Source organism: Furipterus horrens, unplaced genomic scaffold (assembly GCF_987537825.1).
Source record: "Furipterus horrens unplaced genomic scaffold, mFurHor1.1.pri manual_scaffold_2, whole genome shotgun sequence".
Lineage (NCBI taxonomy): Eukaryota > Metazoa > Chordata > Mammalia > Chiroptera > Furipteridae > Furipterus > Furipterus horrens.
The window spans coordinates 125905396-125914711 of NW_028327172.1; the positions used below are offsets into that span (position 1 = coordinate 125905396).

At 40.0% G+C, this 9316-nt stretch overlaps 1 pseudogene; it reads left to right on the top strand.

Moving 5' to 3' along the window:
- Nucleotides 1–6756: 6756 nt before the first annotated feature.
- On the top strand, nt 6757–8968 carry LOC150019445 (Y-box-binding protein 1 pseudogene; annotated as a pseudogene).
- Nucleotides 8969–9316: the final 348 nt, after the last annotated feature.

The following is a 9316-nucleotide window of genomic DNA, read 5'->3' on the forward strand; positions in this document are numbered from 1 at the left end:
GTCAGCTCTCATGCCACTGTCAATGACCTTCCACAGAAGTTCATCATCACCTTCCTTATTGCTTCTGTTTCGTAAAGTTGGCATTCAGACAACCAAGAAAATTTGCATTACCAGTAAAATGAGAGTAAATGTATATTGAAGAAGAGCTTAAAAACATTTCCTGAGTAAACTATGTAAGTTTTAGGCCTTTAATTTTTCTCACATTGCATCTTTTTTTCCCTATAGCATTCTGGAAAGATTCCAGCATAAAGTAGTGGTTAAGATGGTTCCTGAAGTCAACAGAACTGGATTTGAATGATATTGTGTCACTTTATTCAATCTACTTGCTTTCTTGAAGCACCAGTTTCCTCATCTGTAAAATGGGAAGAATAACATTATTGTTGTCATAGGACTGTTGTGGTTTTTCAATGAAGTAATGCACACAGAGTGGTGCTTAGTATAATCCTTATCATAAAATCAAATGATATATATATATATATATATATATATATATATATATATATATATATATCGTCGTCGTCATCGTCGGCAGCCGTCCGTCTCGAGAGACGATGGTGTAGCTTCTTAAGAGTCTATCTGCACCGCCAAGAATGGTTGTGCAGTCCGATTCGGGAGTGACACGGTATCTGTCTCCTCCCATGTTGAATCGACATCTTGCGATGACGCTGGAGTGTCCTCTCCAGTGAAGCTGAAGCTACAGAGCCTGGGCAGGGTGATATGGAGGGTCTGCTGTTGCCCCTGCAGCAGACCCCCCCTCTCTTCGCAGCTGAAGGGCCCAAGGGAAAGACGGAGTCAATACAGCTTGGCTTCAGGTGCGCCGCAGGAGTTGCCGGTGTTGACTACAACGTCAAACCGCCTTAGGGACTCCGGCTCCGTCGGGGTTTACTCCCTTAGCCTTTCCCCTGAAGAGGTATGCCGCAAGGCAGTGGAGGTTTTTTGGAGTCAGAGTTTTCCTTCTCTGATGTGCCCTGACTGGAAGATCGAACCAGCGACACTTAGCTCGCAGGCCGACGCTCAATCCACTGAGCCAAACCAGCCAGGGTAATATATATATATATTTTAAATCCTCATCTGTGGACATTTTTTCATTGCTTGTCAGAGAGAAAAGAAGGGTCACGGGGGATTGAATCCATGACCTTTAGTTTATGGGGCAATGCTCCAATCAGCCGAGCGACACCAGGCAGGGCTAGATATCACTGTCTTAATAGTATCAGTTTACATTATGATGAGATCTTTTTGTACTGCTTCTAACCCAGGCAAGTGGCACATGAAGACAGGCAAAGGGCAGAGCCCAAAACCCTTGGATCAGAATTTTAAGACACTATGCATAAAATCAAGAAAGATTAAACATTCAATTTGATTTTTACATTAGAATGACAACCATAGACATGTTTGGGACATGTGGTCATTTGTCAACTTTTATACATTGGATAATGAAAATTAATGAGAACATTAATTAATGACTATTTGTATGAGACAACACTGTGCAGGTTATCTATGTCTACACAGAAATGGAAAAAGTATTTTTTGCTTTTATCTATTTCTTTTTTTGTAAAGCAGGGTGCTTATAAGCAGAAGAAATCCTTGAGAAACAAACCATCATAAGGCTTTTACTGAAAATCTCAGTTCAATTTCTTAATTCAATTAGTAATTAAATATCTCATGTGTTACTAGAATAACCCCTTTGTATATATATTATAGTGAGATAGTTCCATAATGTTTGTTGGTAGCTGTTAAGCGAAGTAGAAATACACTGTGGAATGTGGACATTAGTTTTAAACACTTATTAATTTGTTAGAACTGGAGACAACAGCACAAGAGACACAAGCAGTGGCTTCCAATGATAGGTAAGAAAATATGTAATTAGAGTTCTAGAATCACTAGAACCAGTCGATTTCTATCAACAGTAACTTTCTTAAACTGTTCACTATCATCACCTGCTTTTATTAGTATTTCCACTGTTGCCTCAATGGTAAGGAAACATGACCTAAAACTAATGTAATGACCAGGCTGCAACTGAGCTTTTAAATCTTTATATCCAAATTTCATTTAAGCCTACTTAGTCCTATAGATGTGTGTATATGTGATAGTTTGTATTGGGGTCAAAAAGTCTTTGTATCTATTGAATTAAAAAAAAATTTTTTCCCCAGAGTCCTATCATACATTTGCATTGTGTCCTTTAGTTTACAAAGGATCTTGTATTCATTATTTTATTTGCCCTCATTAATTTTAACATCCAAACAATGAAGTTAGTAAGGCAGATATTCTTCCCATTTTACTTACTGTGAAAGATTGTACCCAAGGCTGAATGAGAGTGAAGATAAATAATAAAATATATTACTAGAGATAATAATTACTTCACAATGATAAAATGTTCCTTTTGAAAGAAATACATTATAATTCTAAAATCATATAAACTTAAAACCTAGCTGCAAATATATAAAGCAAAAAATTGACAACTTACAAAAAGCATTAAAGAAAACACCATCACAACAGGAGATTATACGATACTCTTGGTAATTAATAAACTTAGAAGACAAAGAATCTAGTAAGGATATAGAAGACTTTAAATTAGAATTAGTTGAGTTGGGTATGTAGTATACATAGAAATTCATGAAAATTAATGTGCTGTTCTATAATGTAGCTCCAGTAAGTTCCACAAGACCCCATAAATGTGGTAATATAGGCCATTTTCTTTGACCACAATGAAATTGAGTTAGAGTTAAATAATAAAGCAATAACTGGAATGCTTGGAAATTACAAAACACTTCTAAATGGGTCAAAGAAGAAATCAGAGTAGAAATTAGAAGATACATAGAACTGAACAGTTTTTGAAAATTCTATATGCCACAACTAATGGTGTGTAACTAAAGTGGAATGAGAGGGAATTTTGTAGTTTTGTATTCTTATAAAGCAAAAAGAGATGGAAAATTACTGAGTTGAGAAGCAATCAACTGAAGTTAAAAAGGAATAGTACACTAAATATAAGTAAAGTATAAGTAAAGACATCATAAAGATAAGAACAGAAATTAATGGAATCGGACTCTGGCTGGGTAACTCAGTTGGTTAGAGCATCATCCAGAGATACAAATGTTGTGGGTTTGATTGCTGGTCAGGGCACATACAAGAAGCTACCAATGAATGAATCAATAAGTGGAAAAACAAACTGATGTTTCTCTCTATGTTTCTCCCCCTTCCTCTCTCTCTCTAAAATCAATCACTAAAACTAATTTTAAAGAGAAATTACTAAAATAGGAAAAAGTATAAGAGGGTCAAGAAAGGCAGTAGTTAGTTGTTTGAAGGGTTTAAAAATATTTAGTAATATCAGGAGAAAAAGAAGGAACACTATATAATGTTATGTATGAACAGTTCATAAAACTACAGGTATAGTAGCAATAAAAATAGAATAGTTTGAATAACTTTTTGACAGTGTAATGGACAATTGCCTTAAAAAAACAAACAAACCACTTACCAACACTGACAGAGAAAGAAACAGAAAACTCAAATAGTCCTAAATCCATTAAAGAAATATAAAAATTAAAAAAAATCTTCCCACAGGAAAATACCAAGCTTGACATGTTAGATAGCTTTGTGCTATGTCAGGTTGTTAAATTTTCTCCCAGATTTTATTCATAAGTGTATTTGTGATACAGTTGGTCATCATGGCTAGATACAATGAAAGACAGATGCACAGGTGCCAGTAGACCCTCACTCTTTCCCATAGTGATTGCTGTCAGGTTGCAGATTATTCTTCTCTCTTACTTGGTGTTCATCTCTTTTTCCTGTTGTTGGCACTGCTGCACACCAAGTTCACCAGGAGACATGGTTGCTGCTCCCACTTGATAAGGTGGGAGCGCCTGACTTTGCAGGTTTCTCTGTAAGTTTCAACTTATTCATGTATCCCTCTGCATTAGGAGTGCTACTTTTCTCCAAACCTCCAAATTTCCTGTATGGACCTTAATCTCCCAGCTCCTCCTGCAATTATGTGTGATCCAATTTGTATAATAAATCCTTTATTCTATAAAACGCACTGACTGGCTTACCTGATTAAACCCTGACTGCCACAACAGGCAAATTCAACCAAATATTCAAGGTTTTGATAATTCTCATATAAATCCTTCTAAAGTATTTTTAAAGAAAGAAAACAAGAAGATATACACATGATATATAAGCATATGAAATGATGCTCCACATCATCTTTAACTTGCATTTGAAAATAACAATGAGATACTACCACACACTATTAAAATGGCCAAAATCCAGAACACTAACAACACCAAGTGCTGGCAAGGATGTGGAGTAACAGGAACTTTCATTCATTGCCGTTGGGAATGCAAAATAATATAGCGGGACTTCCAGTCAAGATGGAGGCATAGACAGAAACGCTGCATCTCCCTCCACAACTAAGAAGGAATACAACTACCTCAAAACTAGAAACAATCAGAAGTTCCAGAAAATCAAACTGCATGGAAATCCAGCAAACAAAGATATAAAGAAATACTCATCCAAACAGGTAGGAGGGATGGAGCCGGGACAGAGAGGACGGCTGTGGTGGTGGCAGCAGCGGTGGCAGCGGCAGGCTGTCAGAAAGTGCAGCCACACATTTAAAAAAGTCATGAGGGACACCTGGGGAGCATTCCCAGCTCCTCTCTGGACCTAGCAGTTCACAGTCCCAGCACTGGGGAAAATAAAGCCTCATTGCTTCTGACTGTGCAGACCAGTGGGGGTTGGGGTGGAGGCAGAAACTGCCGGTCTCAGCAGAGTCCGCTTGTTTAAAGGCCCCACATGGTCCTAGAACATCCGCAGGCCCACCCACTCTGTGAATAAAGGTCAGGGCTGCGGCTAGACAGACACCAGTCCAATGCAGAAGTAGGAGAGGTGCCTAGAAAAGGGGCAAGTGCTGGGCAGGTGACATTGTTCCCTCTCAGATTCCTCCCCCACATACAGTGCCACAACGTGGTGAAACAGGTTGCCCTGTACTGACGAATCCCTAAGGCTCTGCCCCTTACAACGTAACAGGAGTGACAGCTCTACCTGGGACACCCGGGCAAAAAAACACAGGAGCCTGTCAGAATGAGGAGACAGAGAAGTATGGCCCAAAACAGGGAAGAGATCAAGGTTCCAGTGGAAGAACTAAGCAACGAGGAGATAGCCAACCTAACAGATACAGAATTCAAAACACTGATGATGGAGATGCTCACAGGCTTGACAGATATGCTTGAGTACAGCATAAGCGAAGAAGTGAAGACTATGCTAAGTGAAACGAAGGAAAATTCACACAAAACCAATGGTGAAGGAAAGGGAAACAGGGGTTCAAATCAATGATTTGGAACACAAAGAAGGAAAAAACAGTCAACCAGTGCAGCATGAGGAAGCAAGAATTGAAAACAATGAGAAAAACTTCCCAAATTTTGCAAACGGATGGACATACAGGTCTGGGAAGCACAGAGGATCCTGGGCGAGCTGGACTCAGAGGGGACCACACTAGGACACATCATGATTGAGATGCCAAAGGTGAAAGATAAAGACAGAGCCCTGGGGACAGCAAGAGAGATGCGGAGAGTTAACTACAGGGGGCTGCTTATAGGACTATCAGCTGATTTCTCAGAGGACATTTTGCAGGCAGGCAGGGACTGGGAAGCAGTATTCAATGTGGTAAAAGGCAACCTGCAACCAGCATTACCCTATCCAGCAAAGCTATCATTTGGAATGGAAGGGCAGATTAAGTGCTTCCCAGACAAGATGAAGCTAAAGGAGTTCATCATCACCAAGCCATTATTATATGATATGTAAAAGGGACTTACTTAAGAAAAGGAAGATCAAAACTATGAACACTAAAATGACAACAAACTCACAACTATCAACAACTGAATCTAAGAATAAAAACAAAATCCAACTAAGCAAATCAGAATAGGAACAGAATCATAGGTATGGGGATCATTTGGAGGATTATCAGCTGGGAGGGGGGAGGAGGAGAAATGGGGAAATGGTGCAGGAACTAAGAAGCATCATTGGTTGGTACAAAATAGACGGGGAAGTTAAGAATAATATAGGAAAGGGTGAAGCCAAAGAGCTTATATGCAAGACCCATGGACATGAACTAAGTGGGGTGGGGTTGCTGGAGGGAAGGAGGGTACTGGGCAGAAGGGAGCAAAGGGGGAAAAAATTGGAACCACTATGACAACATAATTAATAAAATATACTTTAAAAAAATAGCCTCTCTGGAAGACTTTGGTGTTGTTTTTATTTTTTTAAGATTTTATTTAGTTTTATAAAGAAGGGAAGGGAGGGAGAAAGAACAGGAGAGAAACATCAATGTGTGAGAGAAACAATCAGTTGCCTCTTGCAGGCCCCCAACTGGGGACCTGGCCCACAACCCAGGTATGTGTCCTGATAGGGAATTGAACCAGTGACTTTTTGGCTCGCAGGCCAGCATTCAATGCATTGGACCACACCAGCCAGGGCAGGTCAACCTTCTGGCTTGTAGGCTGACACTCAATCCTCTGAGCCACACCAGCCAAGGCTGGTTTTCCTTTCTTTCTTTCTTTCTTTCTTTTTTTTTACAAGAAAATATACTCTTACTATATGATCTAGCAATCAATTTCTTGGTATTTACCCAAAGGATCTGAAAACTTATGTCCACACAAATATCTGTACATAGACAGTTGTAGTAGTTTTATTCATAATTTCCAAAAGTTGGAAGCAAACAAGATGTCCATTAGTAGGTGAATAGGTAAATAAATGATGGTACGGACAATGCAATATTACTTAGAGCTAAAACGAAATGAGCTGTCAAGCCATGAAAAGACATGTAGAAACCATAAATGTATAATCCTAAGTGAAAGGAGCCAATATGAAAAGGCTACATATTGTCTGATTCCAACCCTATGACATTTTGGAAAAGACAAAACTATGGAAACGATAAAAAGATCAGTAGTTGTCAGGGGCTAAGGGGGAGTGATAAATAGGTGGAGGACAGAGGAATTTTATGGCAGTGAAAATACTGTATGATACTGTAATGATGGGTACATGTCATACATTTGTTCAAACCCAGAGAATATGCAACAGCAAGAGTGAACCCTAAGGTAAACTATGGGCTTTGGGTGGTTATGATGTGTCAGTGTTGCTTCATCAATTGTAACATATCACCCTGGTGGGTAATGTCTATAATGAGGGAGGCTATATATGTGTGAAGGCAAGAGGTATATGGGAAATCTCTCTGTCTTTTTCTCAATTATTGCTATGAACCTAAAGAGCTCTAAAAAAGTCTTTTTTCAAAGGAAAATACCCCCTACCTCATTTTATGGGGCTACTATAACCATTATTTCTAGAGTAGACAAGTATAGTGCAAGAAAGGGAGCTTACAGACCAAACTCAGTTATGAGTAATTATGCAAAAATCTGAATAAAATGAATTCAGCAATATGTGAAAAAAATAACAGATCATGATCAGTGGCAATTATATAATAAATACACAGTTGATTAAATAATTACAACAAGGGGTTGGTGGTGGGGCTAAAAATATTTAAAATCATAACTATAACTCAACACAGGAACAAATTGAAAAAGAAAAAAACGTTTAATAAATGCAGAAAAAGTTTTCAATAAAATTCAACATCTATTCATGGCAGAATCTTAGCAAACTCAGAGGAAAAGGAAAATTTTTAACTTGGTGAAGAAAAATCTACCAAAAAATCCCCGTAACAAACATTATATTAAATGATGCAATGTTGAAGATCAGCAGCAAGACAAGGATGCCCTACTATCATCACTTCCATTCAACATTGCACTAGATGTTGTAGACAGTAATCTGTCAGCACGATAATATTCCCAAAACAATAAGATAAAAGTCGGGAGAGCGGACCCCAGAGAGCTCTGAGCAGCCCCACCGCTGCTGCCGCCGCCCCCGCCAACCGAGTTACCATCACACCCCAGGAGGAGCCGCAGCTGCCACAGCCGGCCCCAGTCACCATCACCGCAACCAGAGGCAGTGAGGCCGAGACCCAGCAGCCGCCTGCTGACCTCCACCCTGCTTCCCCCGCCCTCTCCCCCCCACCTTCAGCGCTGCTGTCACCGAGCCCTGCACCAAGCCGGGCACCATGGGCAGCAGTGCAGGAAGCTGCTGCCAGGTGGCTTCACATCAGCAGCACCTGTGGGCGGGGACAAAAAGGTCATCAAAACGAAGGTTTTGGGAACAGTAAAATAGTTCAATGTAATAAACAGTTATGGTTTCATCAACAGGAATGACACCAAGGAAGATGTATTTGTACAGGGGACTGCCATAAAGAAGAATAATCCCAGGAAGTGCCTTCGCAGTGTAAGAGATGGAGAGACTGTGGAGTCTGATGTTGAAGGAGAAAAGGGTGCAGAGGCAGCAAATGTTATAGGCCCTGGTGGAGTCCCCGAGCAAGGCAGTAAATATGCAGCGAACTGTAACCATTATAGACACTATCCACATCACAGGGGTCCTCCACCAGCAGAATTACCAGAATAGTGAGAGTGGGGAAAGGTACAAGGGATGGGAGAGTGCTCCTGAAGGCTAGGCCCAACAGCGCCAACCCTATCACAGGCGAGTTCCCACCTTACTACATGTGGAGACCCTACGGGTGTAGACCACAATATTCCAACCCTTGTGTGCAGAGAGAAGTGATGGAGGGCGCTGATAACCAGGGTGCAGGAGAACAAGGTAGACCAGTGAGACATAGTAAGTATGGGGCTACAGATCATGATTTCGTAGGGGCCTTCCTTGCCAAAGAGAGGCTAGAGGGGACGGCAATGAAGAAAAGGAAAATCAAGAAGATGAGACCCAAGGTCAGCAGCTATCTCAACGTTGGTACCTCAGCAACTTCAATTACCAATGCAGATGCCCAGAAAACCCTAAACCAGAAGATGGCAAAGAGACAAAAGCAGCCTATCCACCAGCTGAGAAATTGCTGGCTCCCAAGGCTGAGCAGGGAGAGGCTGAGTAAATGTCGGCTTACTATCTCTACCATCATCTGGTTTAGTCATCTAATAAGAAGAAATGGGTATGAAATTCCAGCAATAAAAAGTGAACAAAAGATTGGAACTGAAGACCTGAATTGCTTGCTTTTTTGCCGGTTGACCAGATGCCTAGAACTATCTACATTATCTATGCAGCATAAGGTTTTTATTATTTTTATCTAAAGACATATATTTTTGGTAATGCCAAATGTGTGTGTGTTTTTTTAAATAAGCCTGATTTTTATCCATATACCTTTAAAGGTTTTAAAATTGTTTCATATCTGGTCAAGTTGAAATTTTTAAGAACCTCATCTTTAATTTGTAATAAAAGCGTA